The following is a 17,397-nucleotide window of genomic DNA, read 5'->3' on the forward strand; positions in this document are numbered from 1 at the left end:
TACTTTCCCCTTTCTTCAGTCGTAATTGTAGGTGGCCTAAGGAGAAGGTAAAGCGCCGCCTTATGTAGGGGAGTATCTTTCACATTATAAAGAATCAACTTCTAGTTGTAAACAGACACAAAAATGACAACTAGTGGTCAAAGATAACTGACAATTAGTGCTTGTTTGCAAATTGAAAATTAATGGTGGAAGAAAATAAAAAAAGAGCGAAAACTAATAAATTTACTAATAGAAAGTGAAAACGGTACGCTATGCTCAAAGATCGCCAAGCTATACGTCTCTGCACTCAATCCTTATATGAAGACACGAAGTTTTTCTTTTTTTCGCATAGAATGTCAAAAATCAGTGGGTGAGTGATCGTTCCAATAAAAATATAGGGAAAAAGAATTAGTCGACAATAACGAATGACATAGTTATTATTTCATTTAAACACAAAATTATCGATATACTCTACACGTGCTGTTCAATTTGCCGCGTGTCCTTGTATATGCGCGTGCGCGCGATGTGTAGCGGATATTGCCATATACGAACTAGAAACTGGGAAGTAAAATCAACAATCTTTAATCAAAATGAAACTCTACGAAAATATGAAATTCTATCGTGTCATCGTTCAAATCAATGGCAATATACATACACATAATATATTTCGCTATGAAAATGGAATTTTCATTATATAACAATGATTTCTCACATTAGCACAAGGCCATAGTAGTTGTAAAATATAAAAAACACTTCAGAATGCCTGAGCTGCGTCATACAAACTTCAGTAAACACCCACAGTCAAAAAAACCAACTCCATTACACTAAGATAATAACCAATAACGATAAGAAATTAAACACCTTTACTTACACCAGTATATCGAGTATATATATATATACACACACACTGAGTATATATATATACGCAGAGATTAACAAAAAATAAAATAAAACCTGGTTGAAAGAAAGTCTTTCTCTCTCTAAGGGAGTTAATGCTGGGGATTTTCCACCAGTCACCGATTTTAGACAGCCATACTTAACGGTGTCTACCGGAAAGATGTTGTCAGTGAATAAAATACACCAGACGCGTGGCTGGACAAGAAGCGAGTAGAAGTAAACATGAATAGAACTATAAAGATTGCGAAAATAAAAACATAATAATGATGATCGTGTGTCTGAAACAACACAAAATAACGATGGTTAAAAATAAATAAAAATTTTACATTCGTATTAAAAATTGTATCAATCAAATGCATCATTCGTTTATTTATAAATTTACTGCAGTCTTTTCGTGTCACGAATGGATTGTTAAGGAGTCATCTTAAGTTACACTTAAATATACACTAATTAAAACAGCAAGAAATGGGAGGAGGGTGAACACCAAGTTACAAATGCGACGTTATATATATATATGTGTGTGTGTGTGTGTAAAAAAAAAAAAATATTAGGGTGAATTCAATTGTGCATCTTTTTTTAAAAAATTATCGATATGACTACCGAAATATATCAGAAGACAAGTTCAGGTATTTTGTCAAACACATCCAAGAAAGAAATTAAGTGTCATGCTAAACACAAATATGAATAAAATACCAAAAGAAAACATATTTTAAATATTTATTAGTGGTGAAGTTCATACTTTTCGGAAAAACAGCAGTTATTTGCAGTAAACTGACTTCAGCGAGTAATCGAAAATATTTCGTGGAATCTACTCTCTAGGTCTTTCCCACATGTACACAAGTCAATAACAACTGCAGTAGTAATAATCTTCCTACACAGGCATAATATCCGATACTACGAGAAGTTTAGAGAAATTGTGCTGTTCGTGATTTTCCAAAATGCATTAGCAACATGAATGAAAAAAGAATTTAAACAAAAACTGGATCACGACTTGGTTCACTGAATTTACCACTCGTCTACAAAACTCTCAAACGCCGAATGTCATAAACTTTGGGCACATATGGAAATTTTAGTTAATAATTATTTTTTTTTTTTTATGCATATTATATTCATAGGCTTTCACAAACACTATTACAGTATTTTAAAGCTTTAATACTCGAACACATTCACAAGTCGAATATGAAAACTAATCTTTCTACTATAGGCACAAGGACAGAAGTTTTGGGGGAGGGGTCTAATCTATTACATCGACAGAGTGTTCGACTGGTACTGATTTCATCAACTCCGAAATAATAAAAGACACAAGTGGACCTCGACGGAATTTGAACTCAAAACGTAAAGAACCATAAGAAATGCTTCTAAGTCTTTTGTCCGGTGTGCTAACAGTTCTGCCAGTTCGCTGCCTTTCCTAATAATTGTTTATAAAGTAGGCCATTATGAGGGAGTTCGTCCTCAGTACTGTCTTGATACTTTATTTAGTCAAACCAGGGGGCGAGGGGGAGATGCAGGGCAAAGTTTTGAAAATGCCTGAATACTGTAAGCATTATTTCCTATGCTCAACGATTCTGCCAGCACATCATTTTCAAATAATACTCCTAGTACAAACGCAAGACCTGAAATTTGAATGGGTTTAGACATCTATAAAAATTCCAACACTTGATGGATAGAAAGCAAGATGGCCTCGGATGGATAGAAAGCAAAGATGGCCTCGGATCTGAACTCAGAATGTAGAGAGATGTAATTGTTTCTAATATAAAACACAAGACAAGAAATTTTGGAGGGAAAGAAACAGTCAATTATAGTGACACCATCTCATCAATAAAATATTGATGAGATGGAAGGACAAATCTGATCTTGTAGGACATGAACTCAGAATGTAGAGCTTAGAGATGTGTCAATTTTGCCCAACAGAAATACCAAAAGAATGACTAAACGAAGTATCAGTTTAGTATTGAAGTTGATCTAATGGCTGGTTTTGGGCCTACTTTATAAACAATCAAAACAGTGACACAACTAAATAGCGCAAAGCACTTTGATCAATGCCCTAATGATTCTGCTTTTCCACCATCTAAACAAGTTATACACGAATGAAGCTTGAAGACTTCTAGAAAGGAATAGATATAGTGAAAATTAGGAAGCTTGGGTTTGAAACCAATACATAGTACATCAGGCATGTGTCTTGTAGTCTCTTGTTGACCAATGCCTAATGGTAGAATTTGAGAGACAGAAATTGTGTGGAAGCTTGTCATTTATTTATGTTTGAATGTCAGCATTTTTTGTATTGTTTCATCTCTCAACAACAGTTAACTGAGCCACACAAGAACTAGAGCTACATGAAATATATACCAGACAGAAATAGGTGTCTGATCAATATGATCAACTAAAACCCTTGTAAGTTGTCCCTCCCCATCACCAGAGTACAATGACTGGAAGCAGTAAATGAGAAAGTATAACCCTTATGTGATTGCAGGCATTGAATCATCATCATCATCATCATCGTTAGAATTAAAAAGCAAAAACAAAATAAAAATAGAGATTTGATTAGAAATGTATTTGGAAAATTTACCATAAACATTTTTGTCATAAAGGAGACACACAAGAAAACTGTAAACTAGATAACTCATTTTAAAGAAATTAGCTTTCTTTGGTAAATTGACAAAGTTGTCATTTTAAAAAAACAACCGATTTTTTGGCACAATTTTTTTTTATGGCAAAATTTCCTAAAACCAATTAGAGCCAGAGATTGGTAGCATTGTTAGAATGCGCAAGACATTTAGATAGAGCCCTTAACATTCAGAGTTCAAATTGTGCTGAGGCTAACTCTACCTTTCAATCCTTTCAGGGTCAATAAGTGCCAGCAACAAGACTGATTTAGTATTCCTGTAAAGCATTCAAGATGTGGAGGAAGTTGTAATAGAAAAGGATGAAATCCCACCCCTACATCATACAAGCAACTGTCTAGCCATTAGGAAACAGGTGAGAGTTGGCAACAGGAAAGGCACCCAGTCTCAGTGAATTCTGTCTGACTCTTGCAAGTATGGAAAAGTCTATTTTAAAATGATGATGATCATTATTTCTCACTTGTTTCCAAACATTTCCTAATGGCCAGACAGTGATGCTTATTTACAACTCTTACAACATAATGTCAAGACAAGGAGGGGCAAACACATACATATGCAATCAGCTTCTTTTAATTACCATCGATCAAATTCACTCACTAGGCTTTGGTCAGCTTGAGGTTAAGATAGAAGACACTTGCCCAAAGTGCTATACAGTGGAGCTGAACCCAAAACCACATGGTTGGAGAGTCAACGTCTTAACCACACAGCCACATTTTTGCATATGCACAAGAACAATAAACACAAAAAACATAAAGGAAATAGATTCCCTCAAATGCCCAGGAGGATCCTTAGAGGTGGTGGATAGTTTCTATTGCCTAAGTCACCAAATTAGCGGTGGAGGAGGATGCTCTGAAAACATAGTCATTAGAATAAAACCTGGCTGGAGAAAGTTCAGAGCTATTCCGTCTGTTGGTAATGAAAGGATTTCCTGTCAGAATAAAAGGCAGATTGTATGATGCTTGTATACAAAGAGCAATGTTATTTGGTAGTGAAACATGGGCTGTGAATGTAGAGAACATATGAAGGCTTAAAAGGACTGAAGCTAGCATGTTCTGCTGGATGTGCACTGTCTGTGTGCATGTACAACAAAGTGCAAATGTGTTGAGAGAAAATTTGGGAATGAGAGGACAGCTGCATAACATAGTGCTGACTGTTAAATGTAGGTGGAACCTATGGAAGAGGGAGATCCTGCAAGACATGGGATGAAGTAGTGAAGAATAACCTCCAGATATTAAGGGGATGACAAAAGACCAAAGAGGATTGGAATTTTGCTCAAGAAGACGTGTCCTAAGCAAAAATGAGGTCTTATAAATATATCACTTATGTCTAAACCCCTGCAACCAATTTGGTCCTTAACCAACCTCCCTGTCACATCCCATCTTTCAAACACCCACCCTTCCATCATTCAGAATCCCCTTTCCTGAAACTTAAAGATATGCCTTGACACTTCTTTCCTTTTTAAGTGGGATAACTAACCATGTATCACTGCTACAGCAAAAGACCTGTTTCTGTCCCTCTATCATAATTTAAATTCTCATCACTTGGCATAAAGCCACCTCCCTACACCTTGTCAAGCAAATTACATGGTGACCTCACTAGTGCCTGTGCCACATAAAAAGCACTCAGTACATTGTAAAATACCTGGCATTAAGAATGGCATCCAGCCATTGAAACCATGCCAAAGCAGACACTGGAGCCTGGTGCAGTCCTGTGGCTCACCAGCTCCTGTCAAACCATCCAGCACATGCTAGCATGGAAAATGGACTCACATGATGATTATATACATATATATATAAATACAAGCATCTAATATAATCATCTAACTCATGCAAGCATGGAAAAACATGTAAAAACAAAATCAGTAAATATGTTTATATAATTCATATACACAGCAAGCAAGAGACAGAAGGAGAAAGGGATCTGAGCAAACAAATTTCATTCTTGAAACTATAAGACAGTCAAACAGAATTACTGGTATTTCTGATTATTTATGTGAAGATCTGTATATGCATGTTCATTTTTATAAGTGTATGTGTATTGAGCATCTGTGTCTTTCATATGAATGTTTCAGTGTCAAAATCCTGCATGTATGTGTTCATGTATCTTAGGGATGTCTTGTCACTAAGTGCTGCGTGTATGTGTGTGTGTATACATATGTGAGCCTCTTCATATGTAGGTTCTTTTCAATTTCTTTGTCATTCAGAACTGGCAGATGCTTTCACTAACATGTTTCAAGGGACAAGTGGTCAGATTTCATGACAATCTTTTTAGGCAAAAGGACATATCGAAGAGTACACAAATCAAAACATTTTAGAGTAAGAATACAGTGTTTAGTCTAAAAATCAAGAAATACAAAATTTAAATCTTAGTTATTAAAAACATGTTAACAGCAATGGCAAAATTAAAAATCTATTCCACTCAATTCTAAAATAACATCAGAAACTGCCACCATTAATATACTTAATCATTTCTTGGTAAATGAATCAATGGTAAATTTATATAACACTACAATTAATTATCAGGAAGCCTGGACAGCAGCATTATCAATTTACTCACATCTTTCTGTGCTTACATAGTCATAGAGGTTATTCCCAGCACAGCCATCTTGCCCCTTATTGCAATCCTGTTGTCATCTTTGTGTTTCAGCTTTTACCAATTCACCCCATGTCTTCCCTGATCATTCTCTTTCACAAGTTTTCCTACCACTTTGATCATATGGTCTTTCTTTACTCACCACACAAGTACAGTCTTCTCCATTGCATCTCTCAGTTGTACTCTGTCATTTATACAAACAAACATTACACATCCAGCAGAAGAGGCTCTCCTCCTCATTTCTTTCCCTCTGATGCATATCTGCATTTCAAGGCCCCTGTTTCACTGCAACATGCATGCAAGTATCATACAAGCTTCCCTTTACTTGCACAAAGAATCCCTTCCTTCCTGAACCTTCACATAACCCATTATTTTACTGGTTACTATGCTTACAGAACACCCACTTACACTGATAATTAGGTCACACAGAAGCTATCAGCTATTTCTAGTGAGTAAACAAAGTTGAAAGTATTCCAAGAAAGCTCTTGCTGTTAACTATCCCTGTGCATCTTCCTTCTCAACCTGCCCGTCATCCCACTACACCTCTTGTATGCCTATAGTTTACATTGTGTGCCAGATAGAATTCCTACTAACTCCTTTGCTTTATATCCAGATGACAGTATAGCGTCCAGTCTTATTTCTTGTTAATTAAAACTTTTGTCATTAAAAGGTTTACTTTGAAACTATTCAATTCTTTTCTTGTCTGAAATTTTTGCTCAAACAGATTCTACTCAGAGAACCAGGTTACCATTATAAAGGAGTTTGCATGGACAGTTGCTCTTAAACTCTTGTTATTAGGCTAGAGAATCATAATAAATAGTAGACAGCAAAGGATCAAGCCTTGATGAAAACCTACCTGCATGTTAAATTCTTTGCTGAACTCATGGCTAACAGTGACTTGCTGACAGCAACTAAGCACATGGTTGTTCGGGTTCTTACATCCAGTAATCTGTACATTGTTTTTTATTACCAAGCACAGCATCCTGTCAAAGGTTTTCTATAAATGCTAGGTATAGTAGTTTGCTCTTAACTACGAACTTCTGTAGTTGTTTCATTAGGAAATGGGAATTGGTTGTACACCATCCTAACACAAACCTGATTTGCATCTCATCAAAGGCAATTCCCTTCCAAATCAACTGCAATGCAATTCTTACTTTCACTTTGTCCATCAGTTTGATGCTCTTGTGATTGCTTGTAATTGCTTCTTCCAAAAACATTTCTTCTGTCTTTGTAGCAACTGATGATGGTACTGCTATGCCAGTTATTAGGTGTGACACCTCATACTACGAACGTAATCACTAAGCATTTCCCAATATTCATCGAAGAACATTGCTTCGTGTACAATATTGTGTGTTTATCATCATCATCACTTCATGTCCATTTTCCATGTTGACATAGGTTGGACGATTTGACAGAAGCTAGCAAGCTGGAGAGCTGCATCAGACTCCAATGTCTGTTTTGGCTTGGTTTCTATGATTGGATGCCCTTTCTAACATCAACCACTTTACAGAGAGTGCTAGACGCTTTTTTTACAGGTTTACTAATCTATTAAAAAGAAACTACCACACATGCAAAGCTGAAACCACCCATAATTATAATTTTCACTAGTTTAGAGTAACAGACTGCTAAAGCTAAACTACTAATTAATTACAAGAATTGTCAGAAAAGAAACAAACAGTCCTTAGGAACTCAGTTTTGAATTTTTTGTCAGTCTACTTTTAGCATTTTTTAGAAGGCAGACAGATTATTTCGTTTCTAGAAGGAAATATTACCATGGAAAGAGTTGAATTCATCACAAGCAATACATGTAATACCAACATGATGTAAAAAGAAGGCAACTGTTGAGATAATGTTAGTCAAAGACACATCAGAACAGGGTTAACATGATTCAAAGTGTTGACGTCTGTCACCTGGAAATCAACACTTTAATACACACAATTGTTCCTACCAAAAAGCGAGTTTCTATATGCCTTTAGGCCGATTTGTTAAAAATAGCAGCCCAATATCTTTCAAATCACATGACTATTTTCAAAAAGATGTGAGACATTGTAATGTTAAACATACAAAAAGAAGGCACAGTCACAAATGGAATACTTTTCGTCTTAGACTTGCTCAATCGCTGCTCATGTCTAAGACACTTTTCACACTCGGGACACACTGTACAATTAGTATTGCAAATGCCAAACTCCCTCCTACTGCATCCACTAACCAATGCCTCTGATGCCAAGCTACCTTAAGCCATTCTTGTAATTAAACATTGCACATTCATTCAATGAATCGCAATTTCTTCTTCACACAACTTCCTGCATATGCAATCATAATCAAGCACTTCACATTGCAATACTATCAGGGCACTATATTATAATACTGCTTCCTGTAATCACATAGCAAGTATCTATAAGGCAACAAGGTAACATAGCCACACAATAGTAACATAACAGGAAAAAAGAAAAAAAACAAGAGACCTATTAGAGAATGAAGTAGTAGAATGTCTATGAAGATGAGATATCAATGAAGGTGTGGTGAGAATTCCTGTTACCAAATTATACAAATAGATGCAGGCAGAGCTGCTGCGGGATTAAGCAATTCAGTTCACAATTAAATGGTTGAGTTCGATTCCATTGCTTGGCACCTGGGTAAATGTCTTCTGCAGCAGCCTCAGATGGACAAATGTCTTCTATGAAGAATTTGATGAACAAAATCTGTGTGAAACACCCTCATATACAAATCTTTCTTTCTCTCCATCATGTATGTGTGTGAATATATATGTCGGTGCATGGCTTAGTGGTTAGGGTGTTGCACTCACGATTGCGAGATCATGGGTTTGATTCCCAGACCAAGTGTTGCATTATGTTCTTGAGCAAAGCACTTCATTCACGTTACTCTGCAATCATTTCATCATGTGACATGTGGAACATGGTGCACCTGTACAGGTAATGTGGATTTGATGAAGGGAGTGAGCTTATGTCTACACAAACATTTGATCACCATAAACAAATCATCTGTGTTGTTTGTCAAGAAATTGCCAAACCCTCATATGTCTAACAACAGGAGAGTTCATTATTTCATATAAATATATATACACACACATGTAATGTACATATTGACATATGGACAAATACATGTATACAAATATGCATTTGTGTTGTCATTGCCATTTAACATCTGCTTTCCATGCTGGCATGGGTTGGATGGTTTGACTGAAAACTGGTAAGCCAGGGAGCTGTGCCTGGTTCCAATCTGATTAGGCATGGTTTCTATGGTTGGATACCCTTCCTGACGCCAACCACTCCAAGAGTGTAGTGGGTGCATTTTACATGCCACCAGCATGGGTGCCATTGACATGACACCGGCCACAACTGTGATTTCACTTGGCTTGACAGGCCTTCACAAACACAATATATCGCCAAAGGTCTCAGTCACCTGTGTGTGTGTGTGTGTGTGTGTGTATGTATGTATGTGTGTATATATATATGTGTGTGTGTGTGTGTGTGGAGGCACAATGATCCAGTGGTTAGGGCAGCAGACTCGCAGTCGTAGGATCGCGGTTTCGATTCCCAGACTGGGCATTGTGAGTGTTTATTGAGCGAAAACACCTAAAACTCCACGAGGCTCCAGCAGGGGGTGGTGGTGAACCCTGCTGTACTCTTTCACTCTTTCTTCCTGTTTCTGTCATATCTGTATTTCAAAGGGCCAGCCTTGTCACAGTCTGTGTCACGCTTAATCTGCCCCAGAATTACGTTAAGGGTACACGTATCTGTGGAGTGCTCAGCCACTTGCACGTTAATAAATGAGCTGCGACGTCACTGGTGCCAAGCTGTATCAGCCATTGCCTTTCCCTTGGATAACATCGGTGGCGTGGAGAGGGGAGGCTGGTATGCATGGGCGACTGCTGGTCTTCCATAAACAACCTTGCCCAGACTTGTGTCTCGGAGGGTAACTTTCTAGGTGCAATCCCATGGTCATTCATAACCAAAGGGGGTCACAACAACAACAATATATATATATATATATATATATATATATATATATATATATATATATACACACACACACACACAAGTAAGATAGGGATTATGGGTGTAACCCACTATGGTATAGCATTTATCCAATATACTGTTGGTAAAGTACCCAGATTCTTAATATATAAATGTTTATAATTGCAATTTAATTAACTCGATGATGATGATGATGATTTATTGTATTAAACAGGTGAAGGTAAAGAAATATTTTACCGTAAATTTATAATACAAATAAGAAAATGGTGTTCATATTATGACTTTTATAATTTGTATTCTTATCTTATATGTATTGAATTATAAGATATATATGTATGCTATTGAGGTTCGCATTTTGTTGAATGAATAAATAATCCAACATTATAATATCCGAAAGTTGATGAACAAACTAAATTTGTTTCTCCATTTTCTTATTTGTATTATATATATATATATATATATATATATTATATATATATATATATGTATATATAGATAGCTAGATATATATATATATATATATATAGGTTAAGAAATTTGCTTCCCAACCATGTGGTTTCCAGTAAATGAATGATGCCAATGGACTGAAGAACATGTTTTTTTGCATCATAATGCTTCATCATCAACAGATAATTTATCCATAGTCCATAAGAAGTGTCATTCTTATGTGTTCTTATTCTTTTCAGCATTGATTCTGCAGCCAGTGGTTGAACCTCTTCATCTTGATGGATGTGAAAGGAGGTGGTGCCAGAGGTGGCTGCTCAGGCCAAGGATGGTATAGAAGAGCCAGGAGGCATTTATCGAAGGAGAGAGTTGTTGGGGAGCGAGGAAGTGCAAGTTGCTCTTTGCCTCTCGATGCCTGTTATTTTCTGTCAGATCTGTTTCCTTGACAATAACATACCACCACTTTGGGCAATCCTTGGTAATTGTATCCCAGGTATTTGGTTCAAAGAACAGCAGAGGAGAGTGACCTTGAGCTCATTTCAGAAACAAAATTTAGGGGGCTCTGAAGGAGTTGACAGGGGAGGTACTTTTGAGGCATACATATGATGTATCCCAACCAGCGAAGGTGGTGCCATGCTACAATGGCTTCATTTCTGGGCAGTCCAAGCTGGAGCAAAAGCTCTTCATTGGTAGTATAGTCCTTCCAGCAAGTCCCCATGATTACAAATTCTGTGCTGTTGGAAACGTTTGATTTTCTTCAAGTTTCATCAATGCAACACCCACATCTCACAGCCGTAAAGAAGTGTGGAAAGGACAACAGCTCAGAATACCATTCTTGTCTGTAAACAGCAAAGAATAAAGTTGCCAATTTGGAATAAGTTGGATGGTTTAACAGGATCTGACAAGTAAAGGATCTGCATCATGCTCTAATGTATACTCTGGCAGGATTTCTACATCTGGATGTCCTTCCTAACAGCAAGTATTTCACAGTGTACTGAGTGTTTTCTTCATGGCACCAGCACTAGTGAAGATCACCTCCTAACTTACAAGACAAGGAGTCTAAAGTGCCCTCTACATGAGGCATAATAGGAAAGAGATCGGGTGATGATTCTTGGATGAGGAATGGTAAGAAGAGAAGGTGGAGGAATATGGCAAGAAGAGAGGAAAGAGGTTAGAAAACAGGGGCTACTGAAAAAAAAGGGTGGGTATAGTTGGAAGGTGACAGAGTGGTCTAGAGCTACCCAACATTTTAAGAGAAGCATAAGGACAGAAAGTCTGAGGTATAAGAAGGGAACAGACAGGGGTGGATAGGAATTCCAAAAGAGTAATTAAAAGAAAATGAGGAGAGGAAGTTGTGCAGGTACATCAGAGAAGGAAGATAAGGGGTGTTGAGGATAAGTAGCAGGTAAGGGACAGTGGGTAAGTGCAGTAAAAGCAATGAGAGATATTTGACAGAAAGGGGAGAGCAAAGTGCAAGTACCACAAAAGCATCCCTGATGTGAAGGCAGTGGTGAGGCTGGAGAGAGGAGGAGGAGGAAGTTATAGGTGGATGCAGTAAAAAAGAGACTAGAAGGCATCCTGGAAGTGTAAGAGCAAACATATGTACAAAAAAACCGTATGTATACATGAGCACACATGACTTTGCAGTCCAAAGCAAGAATCCACAGGTGTCACAAAGATAGTCTGTCGTATAGATTGAGGTGGACACTGCCCAGTAACATCTGTCTTTTGCAGCAGCAAGGCAGTGTTGCCAGTCCTCTTCAAAGACAGCTGCAGCTTATAAGGTGAAAGACCTCTACACTGATCTGTCTGTGGCAAAAGCTTCAAGTTTGCATGGACTAATGCCACTCCATTTGAGGTTGATTTTCAGAGTGTCCTTGTATCTAATGCCTTTTTGTTTGCATGAACCCTACACAAGCTCACCACACAACAGTTGTTTGGGTACACAGCTGTCAGTCATTCTGATGATGTGGCCAGAAAGGTTCAATGGTTGTTGAACCAGATCTGTTCAGTACTTCTTGGTTTGTCACTCTGTCCTACCAGAGAATGCCCGTGATCCTGCACAGTGCCATTATCAGAAACTGTTCCACCAGTTTGATGTGCCAGTAGTATGCGGTTCATGTTTCACACTCACTGAGTAGAATTGAGGCAACTACGGCCTTGTAAGCCTTGAGCTTTGTTGACAGTCTGATGCCTTTCTGCTAGAAGACTTTCACTTTCAGTCTTCCAAGTGCTTGGCTGGCCTTGTGGATTCTGGATGAGATTTTGCTGTCCAGTGGTCCATCAGCTGAGATTGTGCTGCCAAGGTATCTGAAGCTCTCCACACACTTCAGCTGGACTCCTTCAGTGGTGATTCTCACTACATTCCCCTCTACTCAATCACCTATTCTCATGAACTTACCTGCCTACTCACCCTGTCCAATCCTCTGTACCACTTATATACATCTCCCTATAACTTCAGGGTACACTCAATACATCTTCACCAAATTTCTCGCTCTCTCTCTCTTTTTGCAGCTGAGATAATCATGTATCTTGTCTAAAGAAAGACATCTGTTCTTGTCCCTCTACCATACTTGAACCTCACATCAACTAGCACAAAACCACCTCCCTCAATACTACTCCCCTCTCAAATTGGGGACTTTGCCTTGCAAGTTATTTGGTGACCTTGCTGGTGCAGGTGCAATGTAAAAAAAAAAAAACACTCAGTTCACTCTGTAAAGTGGTTGATGTTAAGAAGGACATCCAACTGTAGAAACAAATGCCAAAGTAGACAGTGGAGCTTAATGCAGTCTTCTGGCTTACCAGCTCCTGTCAAACCATCCAACCACTGCCAGTGTGGAAAGACAATGATATATATATATATATATATACATATATATACACACACATCATCATTTAACATCCATGTTCTATGCTAGCATGGGTTGGACATTTTGATAAAATGTGTCCAGGGACTGCATCATTATCCAATGTCTGCTTTTGGCATGATTTCTCATTGGATGTTCTTCCTAACTCTAACCACTTTACAGGGTGTTTTCGTGTGACACAAGCACTAATGAGGTTACCATACAACTTGCAAGATTAAGATTCCCTTCAACTAAGTGGAGCTTCAGTAGAAAGAGAGGTGGCTTTATGCAGGGAGATGAGAGAAGGGAACAGAATAGGTTTCTTGCAGTAGAGGAGTTACATGGCTACTCACGTAATAGGAGAGAGGATGGAGAGGGAAAAGATAAAAGTGTGGTGATGAGAACTCTCAAGGTAAAAGGTGAGTAAAGAATGGAGAGGAGGGGATGATAGCAATCATAGCAGTGTATAGGAGAGTGAGGAGAGACTATAATGAAGAAGAGGTTTTGAAGTATAAGGGAAGAGTAGGTGATAACTGTAGAAAATGAGTAGAATTGAGGGGTGGATGGTAACACATGATACATAGGAGTTGGGATGTGGGCAAGAATAGGAAATTGTTGACAGTGTAGAAAAAGGTAGAATGAAGAGGTACAGTATAGTAATAATGGAGATGAGGGAAGAATGAGCGCTAAAGTGAGTGACACAGAGATGATGTGTGGTTAAGGCTAATCAAAGATGGGCAGAGAGTATTCAGAATGAAGGATGCATAACAAGGAAAATGGTTCTGGGTAGTAAGAATGATAAGTGATAACAATGGAAAGTTAGTGAAGCATATAGTTCTGCCTGTATATTATAACAGCTGCAAAATACTGCAGTTAGAGCAATGTTGGGTAGTGGGAATGTTTTCAGGAGGAAATTGAGCATGAAGGGCCCAGTTATGCACAAATATATATATATATACACACACACACATTGTGCTTCCAGAATCTGTTTCACAAAGCTGGCAGTTTTCTCAAGAACCACACGTCACCAGTCATCCTAGTCCTTCGACATCTCTGTGCTATTCAAGGTCCCAAGATCAACTTTCACCTCTTTGTGCTGTCTTTCTGGGTCTCCTTCCACATCAAGTGATTAGTACTTCTTTATACAGCTGTCCTCATCCACATGCTTCCCATCTCCACATCAGTATAGTTTTCTTTTGTTGTTCATCCAATAGAGCATTCCAGCTTCATTTCTTTCCAGTTTTCTTAAGTCCTCTCCATTTAAGGCCCATGTCTCACCAACATACAGCATTGCAGTTCTAACACAAATGTTATACATTCTGCTCTTCACTCTGAGGGAAAAGCCTATTTTGTTAGTAGCAGTCCTCTAAATCTTCTCCAACCTCTTCTTACCCTGGATACTACACTTTCAGAGCAACCACTTCTCCTGCTAATTACATCTTGGTAATAAAAACTATTAGCTACTTCTAGTCAGCCATCCTAAGAGTTAAGAGACTCTATATCCAGTGTAATCATAGTACAGACTACTGCTCCAGTCTAACTGTCACTAAAGAATCTTCCTTTCTCTTAATCTACCTCTGATTCTCCAACATCTTTTGGGTGTCCACACCTTATAGTGGGTACAGAGTATAGAGTTCATACCTATTCCTTTTCTAAGCAAGAGCATTTCCCTGAAGATACAAGGGTTTTGACTTCTATTTTTCTTAATAAAGTCTTAGTTTTTGCTAAGTTTACCTTGAGGTCCCTTAATTATAGGTTTAGCTTCCATGGCTAGAATTTCCAATTTAATTCTACTAAAGATTTAGCTAAGAGAATTAGATACTCAGCATGCAGGGGTTACCATAGACGCCATGATGCTCTGTAAGACTATGATGACAAGAGGACTAAGCCTTGATGGACAGCCCGGTGAATGTTTCCCTGTACACTTAAATCATCACTATACTTATGGCTCTCACCCAACTGACAGCACCCCTGCACATGGCTTGTATGGCTCTCACAAACCAGTCTACCCCTAGTTTCCTCAGAGACCACAATATCACAGAGCAAAGGACTCTGTTGAAGGCTTTCTCATGCATCTTTAAACAGCTTGTACAGCCCTCACAAGCCATTCATCTACACCTACTTTCGTACTACATGCACTACCTTGTCAAATGCCACAAATAGTGGTTTACTCTCAGCTAAGTATTTCACTCGGAAGACTGCATCCGTGGTATCTCAAGGTACAAAGCCAAGCTGTATCTCATCAAGGTCTTCTCTGTCAGAAATTGTGCTATGACTCTCTATGTGACCTTCATTACCTGATCCAGTAGTTTGACTTCTCAATAGATTCACCTAAGTCATCCCTTTGCCTCTGTAGCTGTTTATGATGATACTTCTATGCCAGACATTGAGTGTAATACCTTCCTTTATAACACGATTTAAATATCCATGCGATAATCATCTATCTTAATACAGTTGATATTTTGAAAATCTCAGCAACTATTCCTGATGGACCTGCAGCTTTCTCTCTCTTCATGTCCTTATTCACTCCATGCAGCTGTCATCTTGAACTGCTAGTTCCTCTGTAGGGTCAGCAGAAGGTGTCCCCTCTATATCCCATGTAGTCTCCACGTTCAGGAGCCTCTTACAATAGCACTTCCACGCTACATTCTTGTCTTCCAGATTGATGACAAGTATGCTTTTATCCTTCTGAATGCACTTCTCACCAATGACGTCTCAGTTCTCTTACAGTCTCACAATCCTGGACACTTCACGCTTCTGATCCAAACACACACACATGCATATTTTATATATATATATATATATATATATATATATATATATATACAACGATAGACATGTATACATGTACACGCACATTTAATATAAAAAAAACATCCCCATATATACACACATATACATCGTATTATATAGTCATATAACTACACACGCATATATATGTGCGCGCACGCACATACACATACATTTATATATGTCCGTGTGCTACAATGCGTTTTGGTATGTGGAAACTAATAAAACAAATAAAATATGGATCTTGTATCAAAATCATAGATATACAGGTTATTCAATGAATTCACTGAAACAATCACCAGCCGAGATAAACACACGTATAAATAATGAAATCAATTAACAGCATTTTGTTTTGTTGGTTTTTTTTTACACAGCCAGATAACTGACAATTTGATTGCTGATAAAGTTTATATATATATATATATATATATATATATAGATATATATATATATAGATATATATATATATATATAGATATATATATATATATATAATATATATATATATATATATATATATATATATATATATAGAGAGAGAGAGAGAGAGAGAGAGAGAGAGAGATATATTAGATAGATTTACTGTACAGAAATGTGTTGTGTGTACAAGTTAGTATATACATCGTACAGATATGTATACATACATATAAATATATGTATCGTATTTAGTGTGTGTATGATAAATAAATATATGTAATTTATTTATACATATATATATATATGTACACACACTCAGAGAAAATTCATATGGTAAGCTATGCTGCCAAGACGAGCGAATATAGAGTAGAAGAGTGTAATGAGTTTAATGTATAAACAGAGTTGAAGCAAAGAGATACAGCAGTTTAGGAAAGGTAATAGGAGACGGGAGAGTAGAGGACGTATCTGTTGTATTTCTAGCATTTCAATAGTTTAGGAGACTGTGTTATTTGGTTGTTACTGTTCTAGTGTGGTTGCTGATGAGTGTATTTGCGATAATTAGTGATTTACCTGCCTGTGAAATACGTCAGAACCAAATACCACCACAAGAAGAAAAACTGGAAACCAATTCGCAAAGATGGGTTCCGTCGGAGTCACGTGACCGAGTCAACGTTTCCGGAAGTTTGTCTTCGACGTTGGAAGAAACGTCGAACGGGCGCGATGGTTCGTTGCGAGAGGAAGACGGCAAATATTTATTAAAATCATTAGATACCATGCAGGAAGGAGCGTGTTTGCATATATATATATTATATA

General features: G+C 37.6%; 1 protein-coding gene across 5 annotated transcripts in view; it reads right to left on the reverse strand.

Annotated features, from left to right (window-relative positions):
• LOC115224720 (GRB10-interacting GYF protein 2) overlaps positions 1–17,290 on the reverse strand; it is a 136,924-nt gene extending 119,634 nt beyond the window's left edge. For 2 of the 5 annotated variants that reach the window (XM_029795588.2, XM_029795586.2), the window contains exon 1: positions 17,155–17,289. The gene's annotated coding sequence lies outside the window, so the exon portion shown is untranslated. Of the gene's footprint in view, positions 1–850; positions 906–17,154 lie in introns of those variants that run through there. The other 3 variants (XM_029795589.2, XM_029795587.2, XM_036513765.1) reach the window with 3 other exon arrangements.
• Positions 17,291–17,397: the final 107 nt, after the last annotated feature.

This window comes from Octopus sinensis, linkage group LG26, assembly GCF_006345805.1.
Source record: "Octopus sinensis linkage group LG26, ASM634580v1, whole genome shotgun sequence".
Classification (NCBI taxonomy): Eukaryota; Metazoa; Mollusca; class Cephalopoda; order Octopoda; family Octopodidae; genus Octopus; species Octopus sinensis.